The sequence below is a fragment of the Aotus nancymaae genome, unplaced genomic scaffold (assembly GCF_030222135.1).
Source record: "Aotus nancymaae isolate 86718 unplaced genomic scaffold, 86718_ANA_hifiasm-v0.15.2.pri h1tg000057l, whole genome shotgun sequence".
Classification (NCBI taxonomy): Eukaryota; Metazoa; Chordata; class Mammalia; order Primates; family Aotidae; genus Aotus; species Aotus nancymaae.
Window position 1 is genome coordinate 34,785,598 of NW_026988471.1, and position 12,808 is coordinate 34,798,405.

Genomic DNA, 12,808 nt, shown 5'->3' on the forward strand with positions numbered 1-12,808 from the left:
ATAAGAATATCCTATTGATCTCAGTACAGATATGTCACACTTTAATTAAACTTGTGACATTTGCTTTGAATACCTATAGGATGTCATCACTTAAATATGTGTACATAGTTGTATTTAGATTTGTGTGTTTAGTTGCATCTAGATTACCTTTTTGCATTTGACAGAACCTTTCAATATTTTAAATATGGACACATACTCACAAATGTATACTTATAAATTATAAATATTTAAAATTTATTTTATAAGTAATTAAAATCCCAATTCAAAGCAACTTAAACAAAAAAGAAGTATATTTGTTTTTATCATAATTAGCAGTACAAACTGGAGATAGTTGCAGTTCCATCCTAGAATGGTTTGAATTTTCTTTATATATATATATATATATATATATATATATATAATTGCACTTTAGGTTCTGGGGTACATGTGCAGATCATGCAGGATTGTTGAATAGGTATATACATGGCAATGTGGTTTGCTGCCTCCATCCCCCCGTCACCTATATCTGGCATTTCTCCCCATGTTATCCCTCCTCAACCTCCCTACCCCCCGCTGTCCCTCCCCTATTCCCCCCCAACAGACCTCAGCATGTGATGCTTCCCCCGCCATGTCCATGTGTTCTCATTGTTCAACACCCACCTATGACTGAGAACATGCAGTGTTTGATTTTCTGTTCTTGTGTCAGTTTGCCGAGAATGATGGTTTCCAGATATATCCATGTCCCTACAAAGGACACAAACTCATTGTATTTCATGATTGCATAGTATTCCATGGTATATATGTGCCACATTTTCCGTGTCCAGTCCATCATCAATGGGCATTTGGGTTGATTCCAGGTCTTTGCTGTTATAAACAGTATTGCAATGAACAAACGTGTGCATGTGTCTTTATAACAGAATGATTTATACTCCTTTGGATATATACCCAGTAATGGGATTGCTGGGTCAAATGGAATTTCTATTTCTAGATCTTTGAGGAACTGCCACACTATCTTCCCCATGGTTGAACTAATTTACACTCCCATCAAGAGTGTAAAGTGTTCCTATTTCTTCGCATCCTCTCCAGCATCTGTTGTCTCCAGATTTTTTAAGGATCACCATTCTAACTGGCGTGAGATGGTATCTCAATGTGGTTTTGATTTGCATTTTTCTAATGACCAGTGATAATGAGCATTTTTTTCATATGTTTGTTGGTCTTATATTTGTCTTCTTTTGAAAAGTATCTGTTCATGTTCTTCACCCACTTTTGAATGGGTTTGTTTGTTTTTTTTCTTGTAAATCTGTTTTAGTTCTTTGTAGATTCTGGATATGAGTCCTTTGTCAGATGGGTAGATTGCAAAAATTTTTCCCATTCTGTTGGTTGCTGATTCACTCTAATGATTGTTTCTTTTGCTGTACAGAAGCTCTGCAGTTTAATTAGATCCCATTTCTCTATTTTGGCTTTTGCTGCCATTGCTTTTGGTGTTTTACTCATGAAGTCCTTGCCTATGCCTAGTCCTGAATGGTTTTGCCTAGGTTTTCTTCTAGGGTTTTTATGATATTAGGTCTTATGTTTAAGTCTTTAATCCAGCTCAAGTTAATTTTAGTGTAAGGGGTCAGGAACGGGTCCAGTTTCTGCTTTCTGCACATGGCTAGCCAGTTTTCCCAACACCATTTATTAAACAGGGAATCCTTTTTCCATTGTTTGTTTTTGCCAGGTTTGTCAAAGATCAGATGGTTGTAGATGTGTGGTAAACTGCCATTCACAATTGCTACAAAGAGACTAAAACTAGGAATACAACTAACAAAGGAGGCAAAGGACCTCTTCAAGGAGAACTACGAACCACTGCTCAAGGAAATAAGAGAGGACACAAACAGATGGAAAAACATTCCATGCTCATGGTTAGGAAGAATCAATATCATGAAAATGGCCATACTTCCCAAAGTAAATTATAGATCCAATCCTATCGCCATCAAGCTACCTATGACCCTCTTCACAGAACTGGAAAAAAACACCTTAAACTTCATATGGAACCAAAAGAGAGCCCACATATCCAAGACAATCCTAAGCAAAAAGAACAAAGCTGGAGGCATCACTCTACCTGACTTCAAACTATACTACAAGCCTACAGTAATCAAAACAGCATGGTACTGGTACCAAAACAGAAATATAGACCAGTGGAACACAACAGAGGCCTTGGAGGCAACGCCACATATGTACAACCATCTGATCTTTGACAAACCTGAGTGATTTGAATTTTCCTTGACTGCTTTTGACTCTGATGAATAAAGAAATGCATTTATCTCCCTCTTACTCATCATTGGATATTACTAATTTTTCAGAAACTTTCCGTTTTGGTAATAGTTTCAAGTTATAAATTTCTCTATTAGTTAGATTTAACATGTCTTCATATACTTATTGTTTATATTTTCTCTTCTGGAATTGCCTGTACATACAATTTGCCCATTTCTCTATTTATTGGTGTGACTTTTTCTTACTTTTAGGGAATAACTTTATTTTATCTGAATTGAACCTTTGCCTATTATTTTATTGCAAATATATTCTTGCTATGTTTGTTTCATGTTACCTCTTGCAATTCAGACTTTATTTTTATCTGCTCAAATCCATTATATTTGCCTTTATGGTATGTATTGCATTATTTATAACCAAAAGTTATTCAAAATTTTCTTGTGTAGTTTCTTCTGATAAATTATATTTTATTTTTCTAATGAGGTTTTTCATTCATCTGGAATTTACTTTGATATTATATAAGTTGAATATCAAACTTTATTTTCTTCTAAATTGATAGTAAAAAATATTTATCAAATAATATTTTTCAAATATTATTAGTCAAATAATATTTTTCAAATATTATTAGTCAAATAATATTTTTCAAATATTATTAGTCAAATAATATTTTTCAAATATTATTAGTCAAATAATATTTTTCAAATATTATTAGTCAAATAATAAAAAGGTATTTATCAAATAAGTCATTCTCTTCTCTACAGAATGAAATCGAATCTCTAGCATATATTTTATTCTCATGTATACTCAAGCTTATCTGGGGCCCTCTGTTCAAATCTGTTGCTCTACTTGCTCATTCCTGCTTTTAATCAGTACCTTTGTTGACAATTTTAATATCTTGGGTAGGACAAATCACCTTATATTACATATCTTTTTCCATATTTTCTTAGCAATGCTATACATGATTCTTTAACATGGCATTTGATGTCCATGTTTGTCTTTACAGTTTCTCCCCCTTTATCCTTTTGCTCTGTATGTTGGGATTCTAACATCTGTGGACTGTTTCACCCTGAATCTCTTGCCTCTTGTTTCCATTTGAGTTTGGCCAATGAGAGGCACTGAGAGGAAACTGAAGGGCAGGCATGGTATTTGTTCCCTCAGCTCCTTTCCAGCAAGGCTACCAGTCCCTCCTGGTTTCCTTCCTATAGTTCTCCAGTGGTCCTCTCCTGTAGCTGTGGTTGGAATTCTGGTCACAACTCCCTCTCATGTCTCCTTTAGGCCTGGGGATGGTAATGTGAGTCCCAAGTGACTTTATTGTCTCCTGTGTCCCTCTTGACCCTACCCAAACCTTTGTAAATCATTCCTTCATTAAACTTTCCTTTGTTACCCTATTTTAATGTGCCATCTGTTTTCTGCCAAGAAGCTAATGATACCTAGGGAATTGTAGAAATGAACTCAGGAGATACCACTGGGATTATTATAGGAACACATTAAATGTATTTAATAATTTGGGGAGGATTTCTATGTTTGTTAGTGCATATTCCCTTTGAGAGCATGGTCACTTCTCATTTTTTTGTTCAATAAATTTTTAAGCAGTTTTTTTTTTTAATTCATGTCATGCTAGTTTATTTCTAGGAAGCATATGAATTATGTTGCTATTAAGGTTAGAATAATTTTTAATTTAAAAAATTTTCATTCTAACATGTTTCCATCACTATAAAGTCATTAAGTTATACATTTATTATGTATCCAAGTAACTTACTCTATTCCCTTACCATTTATAATTGACTTTTTTTCTGACTCGTAATATTCTAGGTTTACAAACAACTCATATAAAAATGATGATAATTTTATATCTTGTTTTCAAAGGTTGATGTCATTTACTTTATTCTTTTGTTAGTTGCATGACCTAAGAATGCAAAATAAAGTTGAGAATAGTTATTTTTAGGAATGGTTACACACTTGTATTTGGTTTTAAAGTTGGTTACTGGTATTTTATCATTCATTAGGTTTTATTTTCCTTTTTCCTGTAAAACAATTCTTACCATTTTTATTCTCTATTTTTGTTCGTAAAATCAGTTACTTTAATTCAATTATTTCTCATCGTCTATCACTACTGAGATGTTTTTTCTCTATGACTTAACATTAGATCTTAATTTTGAAACATTTTTGCATCTCTGGAATAAATTCTATTTGGCCACAACATATTATCCTTATTACTTTAGAACACTGCTGAATTCTATTTGCCAAAATTATAATTAGGATATTTCAGTCTATATTCACAGGTGTCCTAGACTAAATTTTATACTATTCTTTTAAACTTTTGTTCTATTTACATTTATATTGAAAAGTGATATGTTTGTTCTCATTTCCATCTCATTTTATGTTAATTTTTTTGTACACTCCTTTTCTTCTTATGTTTTCCTACTTTCCTGGGCTTAATCAAATTATTGTTGTGTTCTGTTTATTTTGGTTTGTATTTAAATTGTCCCCTACCAACAATTTGAAAATAGTTAAATGTGTTTAACTTTCTTATTAAAACCCATACTTCTCTGCTATTTTGTTGAAAATAATAACACCTTGATCATTCCCCATAACGACAGAAATTTAACAATATGTTACTTTCCCACTCCCTCGCATCATTTCTAAATCCATTTTTTTCAAATTACTTCAGAAATGTATTATTATTTTTTTTAAGATGGAGTCTGGCTCTGTCACCATCACCCAGGCTGGAGTGCAGTGGTGCAATCTTGGCTCACTGCACCCTCTGCCTCCCAGATGCAAGCAATTCTCCCACCTCAGCCTCCCGAGTAGCCAGGATTACAGATGTGTACTACCATGCCCAGCTAATTTTTTATATTTTTAGTAAAGACAGGGTTTCACTATGTTGGCCAGGCTGGTCTCAAATTCCTTCCCTTGTGATCCACCTGCCTGGACTCCCAGAGTGCTGGGATTACAGGCATGGGCTACTATGTCCGGCCAATTTCATATTATTTTTAAGTTTTTCCTTAGAGTATACCTCTTCTCTTCTTTGTGTGTTTAACACCAGCATTACACTTTGCTGTCACTTTATCCTAACCCACATAGGCTCACCTACATACTTTACTGGATTCATTGCTCACAACCTATTTATTGTATTATTTATATTCTACTTGTTTTAGATCTCTTGTTTTAGATTTAAATTTACTATTTTTTATGCTGGAGTATATCCTCTACTTGTTTTAGATTTAAATTTACTATTATTTGTGCTGGAGTATATCCTTAAGTAATTTTGAATGGAAAAATAAATAGAATACTTTAAGTTTCTACATATCCCAGAAATTTATATGAATGATAACCTTTCAGAAAGTAGGATTTTATACCACAGTGCTTTCTCCTTCACAAGTTTATAAACATTATTCCACTAGCTTTGAGTGTAGCATATAAGAAGTCAACATCGAACTTGTTTCTTTCCCATTTTATGTAAACTTCTCTATCTGTCTGAAAAAAATATATTTTTTTTCTATCTACAGAGACCAGAAATTTTGCAGAGATATGTCTAGTTGTGGCTGTTTTTATACCCTCTGCCTGGCATTTACCTAGCCCCTTTGATCTTTTTTTTTCAGACCTGGAAGCTGAAGATTATTGCTTTGATTATTGATTCCATTTCCATCTGCTCCTTTTGCTCCTTCTGGAATGCCGATGATAATTTGCATGTTATTTCTCCAGGGCTGTCCTCCGTGTCTCTTATCTTTTCAGTCATGATTTACATCTCTTAGGATTTCTCCTTTGTGTTGAAAGATGGTTTCTCCATTTAATCTGCAGATCACAAACCCAGATTTTCACAGTATTGATTCCATTTCCACTCTTTCTGGTGCAGCTTCCCGAGGTGGAGACACCTGCTTCAGCTTTCCAGCTGTGTCTCCTTCCTGAACTTTCTTAGTCTGCTCCTGTTACAAATGAGAGTCTCTGCAGCATACACTTTCATCCCAGCTCTTCTGCAGTGGTGGACTGTAAGGCAGTGAAAGATAAAAGAGTGTCTCCACCAGCAGATGGAAGCTAACAGGGCTGAATGGCTTCTCCAGTGTAGAGAAACATCCTCCTTCAGCTCCATGGAAAAGGAATAATTCTGCCCTACCTACTCATTGCCCTCAGACAATTGGTGTCAACAGGAAAAACATTTCTTCTGGGGATGCACGTACAAGAGGACAGATCTGTTCTTCTGTCTGCATTGGCTGAGGTGCTCCATCTGAATTAACTGTGAGTCAGAGGTACTCACCATGGGCTTTCCAAAGAGGCAGTGCCACATTAAATGACTCAATCAACTTAGCATTGACAACAGTGGTGCCTTGAACTTGCATCTTCTCATCAGTGAGTCTGGCCAGATGTAACATTTATCATCTCATCCAGATTTGCCATTTCTAGAGCAGACTTAGGCTAGTACTTTAGGGACCTAATAACAGGAAGGTCATAAGGATATATGATCAGGCCATTTTCACAAATTAATGTTAATCTTTATTGTTTTGGGGAGGATTTCCTTCTCGCTAAAACATTATTCATTTTGTACAAAGTTAAAACATTTGGGAAATATACAATGTACTAAATATACAATGTACTAATGGGGGTGTAGGATAATCCCACATCCCCATTCTACTCCACCCACCTGATTTCTAAATCACCATTAATGATTTGATATGATTTTTCTTAAGGTTCTTTTTCTATGCATCTACTGTTATGATAAGTATAAAATTTATAGTCAACACCTTAAATATATGAAACAAAAAATGAGTTATCTTTATTCTTATAATGAATTCATATCTGGCTCTGAAACCTCAACCTACCTAATGCACACATTTTACTGTGATCGATTTCAGGATTAAATATACTGATTTCCCAATGGACTCAGGTTTATGATTCAGTCACATGCTAGCTTATGGTTTATTCCCAGGTTTTTCTCTGCCTCCACTGTTGTCTCACTTGTTCTGTGTTCTTATGGGTTTGCAAGCCGGCTGCCCAATAGGATTAGTAAGAAGGAAGAGGCTATTCTTTAATCTGGAGTCATTGTCAGGCAGCAGGACTCTGCAGATCTGTCACTCACATCTGTCCCCACACTTCCTAGAGCTTCCTCAGCTTTCAGCCCAGCTAGTGTTTTCTGCATAGGGCTTCTTTGGAGATTTCCACCACATAGGCTGACCATCCATGACGTGAGCTGTTTGCTCCTCACTGCTGCTATGATTTTCTCCTCACACTATGATTCTGCAAATTCTTGGCAGGCCTCCTGGCCCTTCCTCTCTGTTACTTCTGTATCCCACTTGGGAACAGTTCAACTCTCTATTCCTTTTGGAAGCCAAAGGAAATGCTCTCCTACATCCTCCTTCTCCTATCTCCACAGCCAGTCATTTCTTCTGTTCTTTCATACCTTATTGTCCTTGACTACGTTAAGTAGCTTCCCCTTAAAGAATTACCCACAGATTTCCTTGCTCTTAGATCTTCTCAAACAAGGGGAAATCTGGTTTTCTTCTGTCTCCACTCCATTGTTGGTGTGTGCGTGTGTGTGTGCACGTCCATTAGTGGGGTGGAAGACAGGAAAAAGCAACTAACTAAAACACTCCATATTATCCCAATTCCCCCTGCTTTTTCTGCCAAAGTCAGCCACCCTCTTTTCATGCTTTACCAACTCATCTTTCCTTTCACACTAGGAAAGAAGAACAAAACTAATAGTTGCCATAACAAATTATGGGTATCAAAGTATTAGTCTATCACAAATTAAAACCTTACATAGCAAGAAAACATACCAACACTTTATTGTTGCACTCGGAGATATACAAATATGTATATACAATGTATGCATAAGTTTCCTGTATGCATAAGCTTTTTCCCTCACCCACATTACACAAATATTGCATGGAATATACTAAAAAATTATTCATAGTTTATTTGAAATTCAAATGGGATACCTGTGTATCCCATACTTTTGCTGGAATCTGCAGTAGTCACTTCCAAATGAATACGCTTCTGACCAGTCTATATTTTCAGTCATCTATATACTACCCTGTGGGATCATACAGCCCAGTGTCAGCCTTTCCTCCCTATGCCTCATTGTCTTCAAAATTCTAATTTGGTAATTCATATATTTTATCTGTTATCCATTTGATCTCAGAGAGAGGGTTGACATTGAATTGCCTATCATATCTAGAAAACATAAGCTCCCTTGTTTATTTCTGAACCTGTTCCATACTGTGTCTACAAGGTGTCAAAGGGTTGCTACCCATGTGACCTCAGGGGTTTTATTTTTGACCAAAATAATCATCCTAGAAACAAAGTAAAGTAGTGGGCCCTGCCCCAGACACTGCGCTGGCTGTGAGGACTTCTCACTGAGGGAGGGTACCTCCAAGGATGTAGTGTGTATGGCAGCCGGTCTCAGAGGGATAAGTCACCTCTGGACTACTTCTAGCTCCTCAAGTAAGCACCGAAGCTTTGACCTCCAGAAAATCAATAAAGCTTCCTCTCTGCTCCTCCCACAATGTTTCACTAAAAATGAGAATTTGGGGACTCCTCCAGTTTCTGGTAAAGTATGGATTTTTCCAATAAGACTCTGAACTGCTCTACTCAAACCTAGACTCCAAGCTGCACTACACACACACACACACACACACACACACACACACACACACACACACACGGCTCCATCCAGAGTCCTGCTGATACATGATATATATTTAAGGTGGGCAGCCTTCCACTTAATCATAAACCATTCAGGTAACGTTAGACATTCAGCCACAGAAACAATGTTCAATTCTAAATTACACCCTGTAAACTGCTATCTAATGTTGACAGACCGGTGACATTTCAAGGGTATGTTTCAACCACAGTTCTTTACAATAAGATCATATTATACATTCTATGTTGCAATTTAATATCTTTGTGAAATCTTCTTATGTACATACACATAGTCCTATCTTATTCCTTTTAACATATAAAATGTTTAATTGCATTAATATGCCATATTTTTGACATTACATTAAAATTCAAAATTGACAAAGTTTTTCTTATAGTCTTATAAAAAATCATCTTACTACATATATTTAATTTGATGGAATAATGTAACTGAGAAAAATGGTATGTTTCTTCTAATCTCCCAAATTAATATCTGGGCATAATTAAGCATTAGCAGACCAGCGGCAGCTTTATCAGCATGTATCCTGAAATTACATCCTGGTCATATTATAAACCTGCACAGGCTACATGGCTCTGGGAGCCAGAGGGTTGTTCATTATTGTTTTCCTTGTCCCGAGTCAGCCTTCTTCACATTCCCTGTGGCAGGTGCTCTAAGATGCTATGATCCCTTTTAAGCCTGCTTTCCCAGCTCCTCACACTAAATCGCAATATTGCCTGTGTTCCTCAGGGAAAATGGAAATATTTGAACAGAACTCTCCTCACCTTACTTTACTGCTACCTCTGACTGACTTAATACCTTCTCATCCTTTATGCTAGTGTCCTGTCTGAGCAAAAACCTTTGTCTTCTCCACTTGCACTCCATGAGATGGTCAGATGCCACAACGGAATTCAAATAAATATATAGATACCCAGGTGATAAACTACATGTAAAGTTAACATGAGTGCTTGACCTGGAAGGTATGAAATGGAAGAAAACTGCATGCTGAGAGGAGAAAGGGAGGAAAGATGAACAATATATTAACAATACTACACCTAAAATACAGGACTTCCTGATATTACAGAGTGAAATAGTTATAGAATTCAAGCAGAGATCTCCCTCTGTGCCTAATAATACTTAACATTCTGAATGACAAGGGTGTGTGATGTTAGCTGTGATTTTATAGAACTGAGACAATAAGAGGACTTCTCAAACCATAGAAAAAAAAAAAAAAAAAATTTGTTCTTATTAAGCCCAAAGCAGAGATTACCTGTTTCAATATTCAAGATTATTTCTCCTTTTAAACTAGTACATGTATGATGTGAAAGCTTTTTAAAAGACATTGCAATTATCCAAATAAAGCACAGTGAAACATTTTGGAAAATATAGTCAAACATCATAAGGTTATATACATTTATCAACATACAGATTATATGTTACAGTCTTTAAATATTAAGGGACTGGAATCCACTACTCTTTGTGGATCCTTAGGGAGCCTGTGTGAGGAGTTATTTGGGCTTGGAAGTTAAGAAAAAATGCTTTGAAGTTAAGCAAACCTGGATTCTAAACCCAACTAGACCACTTGTACACCATATAACCTTCTACAGATACTTAAATTACTTATAAGTAGTTTTCCAAGCCATGGTTTTCTCACACATAAATAGGGCTGAGAATAGCATCTCATAGCATTGGTGTTATGAAGATGAAATAAGCTCATATACACCACATAGCTTAGCATATAATTTCATCAATAGTAGCTGCTATTAGTAGTATCATTAGAAATAACTATTTAAAACTAATACCAGTTGCATATACACGGCTTGTGTTCCAATCTGTTTTAAAGTTTGTTTAAATTAAACTCAGTTTCTGAAATACTAAATAGGCTACAACTTGCTTTATTTACTAAATGTAAAATGTATTTTAAGTGGGATTGAACTAAAATATACATTTTATGTATGCATATTTATGTATACATATTTATATTATTTTATTACATATTTATACATTTTATGTATGCATATTTATGCATACATAAATATGCATAAAGTTATGCATATTGTTTCATAACTTTCTACATGTATGAAATTCATGTAGAAAGAATGAAGATTCATAACTTTCTACATGTACTACTATTTTGCCTGGTTATCAGAAAATACCACAGGATAGAAGCAGAGAGCCTGGAAATCCCCAGAGGTTAGCAGCAGAAGATAGATGGAGCTAGAGAGATAATAGTAGCACCATATAAGAGCACAACTATGATGATGCTGTGGGAACATGCATTTGAAGGCAATTATGTTTCCTCTAATTTTGTTTTACCTTTTTATGTTGCCATCCCTGAAAATATATTTTTTTAAGTAATACAGCTTTCTAAATGACTGGTGCTAGTTAGTCAAATATTTAGAAGCCAAGGGTCTTTAATCACCTAAGTGCTTTTCTATGAATACTGATGTGACAAAGGTTCATATTTAATTTATTCCAAAGTGACTCTATGCTAAGTAATGGTTCACTAAAGAATTTGAGAGCCTAGTTACTCCCAATTAAAAAGTATACATCTTCTTCTGTGTCAGAGTTGTTACCAGACATGTCAGAGCAAGTCACCAGGTCACCAAGACCACGTGGACAGAAGTAGTAAATATAAGCATGTGTGTATGCATTTGTGCAGCTGTGGGAGGAAGGATGGAGAAGCAGGGACTTCCAATTATTTTTAAAATTTGCCTTATAGATCTAAGCAAATTTCCTTTGAAAGGCCCTAAAGTCACAGGTAGATGACTTGATCAAAATGTTCCATTTTGAAAATGAAATACAAGAACACCAGCATAATCTAAGTTTACCAATTACTGATACTAGAAATACATGTTTTGTTGCAGCATAATGAATCCCAACAAGGTCCGTGTTGTCCTCTAATCTTGCTAAAGGGCACATATATATTTCAGATATTCATAAATATTTCCTCTACTATTAGCATTTTTATTATTGCAAGAGCTACATGTAAATCTCAGAAGCTCTATTCCATTAATGTGTAAAATTACCATCTTCTCACATCGACCTATCACTGTAATCATTATTCTAACTAGAAGCATGCTAAAATGGTTTGAAAGCCAGAAGAGACTAATCAGTGATTTAGATCACTTGTCTTATTACCTATTAACAGAAACCACCAAGAAAAGTTGACTTTTAGGAGAATCAGAGCAGCTGGAAAGAAAGATAAGGAGACAGGAACTAGTGGTGATTGCCTATTTTCCCTGAGCTTTTTTGTGAAGTTTAATGAAAAAAATGTTGTATTCTTTAAAGACATTTTAATTCCATTTTCATAAAGGTGGAGGAGAGCATTTATGATGCCATTTCTTTAACAAATACTGTATTTATGATAAATATTAAATTCAGCTGATGTTGCCAAGAAATCACCCTCCTAGGGAATGCATTACTATTATGTGTAGCAAAGTCCTTCATATGTGAATTTAAATTATCTTCAATCACAAAGCTGTTGTATGTTTCGCATTTAATTATGGCTTTGATGATTATAGTAAAGAAAGGCTCTCCTCTTACCTCCCCACACACATATAAACATAAGCATAAGAATATATACAAGCATATCAGAAGCACACTAACAGACTTTAAAAGTTTAGTTTTGCTGTTTACAGATGAGTACAGTAGCTTTTTGAATTGCATCCTTGTAAAAAAGACAATTCTTCAACCTATCCCAAATAGCAATCAAATTTTTCAGGACTAATGACATGAAGAAAAGAGTCACTCTCTTTAGACTTCCTAAATGTTTTAACTAAATGGAAAAAAAATAAGTAAGTGACAGTTTTGATCAGTTAAAACTTTTAAAAAGTTATTTCTTTGTTGAGAAAGATGTTATTATTTCATTCAATTTAATATATAGGTGTCATGGACCTAAGATGTGCTGTATAATATTCTCACCATTGTAAAAGATAATAAAGCTCT